Below are 1,376 nucleotides of genomic sequence, written 5' to 3' on the forward strand. Positions count from 1 at the left end.
TAATTAGAAAAATATATAATTTATTGTTGCTTTTATAAAATATAGTTTATATGATGTATATATGGAGATGAGCATACCTCCACTTACAAAATTTGTTCTAGCGTTAGTACAAATTACGCATTCCTAGAAAAAACAAAAAAAAAAGAAAATAAAGGAAAGGAATGTCAGGTAGGATTGTTCTCGTTTAATTGTAAATTAGTTCGGAAAATTGTACATGATATGTGTATATATGATTGAAAACATCTTATAATAAATGGTCTTATGTTGATAAAAATAGATAAATAATTCATTCGCTTGCTAACAGCATGACATTTGGGGGAAAGGGGTCGGATATGGGCTATAATTAACTAGATAATTAATTAATTGAAAGAGAGAGAGAAAGAGAGAGAGATATTTACGTTTAAATAATATTTTAGTATCATCACGTGTATCTCTAAGAATCAACATAAATGTTTAGCCTATCAAATCGCAATTATGTGTGTGTGTATATTTAAATATAAACTAAAATATTTATTTTAAAAAAGAGAAGCTTGAAGCTCTTTCACACATTATGACGTCAGTGTTATGTAAAAGCATGATGCCGACGTGAAACCTGTCAATTACAATGTAAAGGACAAAATATATGTCGGTGCCTGCATTGAAATTTCATAATGAATAAAATTGAAGAGATTTAATTACATATACAGGGTCTTTCGCCTAATTCGACCACCTATCTCATTTATTTTGTACGATAGAATAAAATGTCAGAGTAAACAAATGTTTTATTCGAAGGCGCCGATATAATGAAAGGCCGAATTTCTTTTTCAAAGTCATTTTTATCGATATATTAAGGTCATCGTATTTTTTTTTTTAAATGGGACTGCATATTTATACTAGAATATTCTTATAGCTTATAAAAAAATGAATCCAACGATGTACATGTTGACCATTATGTGACCTTTATCGAGAAAATTGAGAAATGTCTCTTGTACATGAGAAGATTTTTTGCTTGTATAAGTGTCTTGCACGTTGATTTGCATTTGTTTCTCTTCATTAGATATTGAAATTCTTGACAAACATTTCACAATTTTATCGGTAAAGGTCACCTGATGGTCAACATATTGTTGACCGTCTAACGAATCGTTGGATTCGTTTTTTTTATAAGCTATAATAATATTCTAATATAAACATGCAGTCCTATTTAAAAAAAAAAAAATACGATGACTTTGATATCTCGACATAAATGACTTTTAAAAAAAAAATTCGACCTTTTACTATATCGGCGCCTTCGAATGGAACACATTTTTTTTCTCTGATATTTTTTTCTATCGTACGAAATAAACAAGATATTTCAGGTGGTCGCGAATTAGGCGAAAGACCCTGTATATATCAAGCAT

The 1,376-nt window shown here is 29.1% G+C and overlaps 1 protein-coding gene across 12 annotated transcripts in view; it reads left to right on the top strand.

Annotated features, from left to right (window-relative positions):
- The window catches only part of LOC106793801 (dynamin), a 24,516-nt gene that overhangs the window by 13,270 nt on the left and 9,870 nt on the right, over positions 1–1,376 (top strand). The window lies entirely within an intron of this gene.

This window comes from Polistes canadensis, unplaced genomic scaffold (genome assembly GCF_001313835.1).
Source record: "Polistes canadensis isolate GaletaPanama2010 unplaced genomic scaffold, ASM131383v1 scaffold_19, whole genome shotgun sequence".
NCBI classification, from domain to species: Eukaryota; Metazoa; Arthropoda; class Insecta; order Hymenoptera; family Vespidae; genus Polistes; species Polistes canadensis.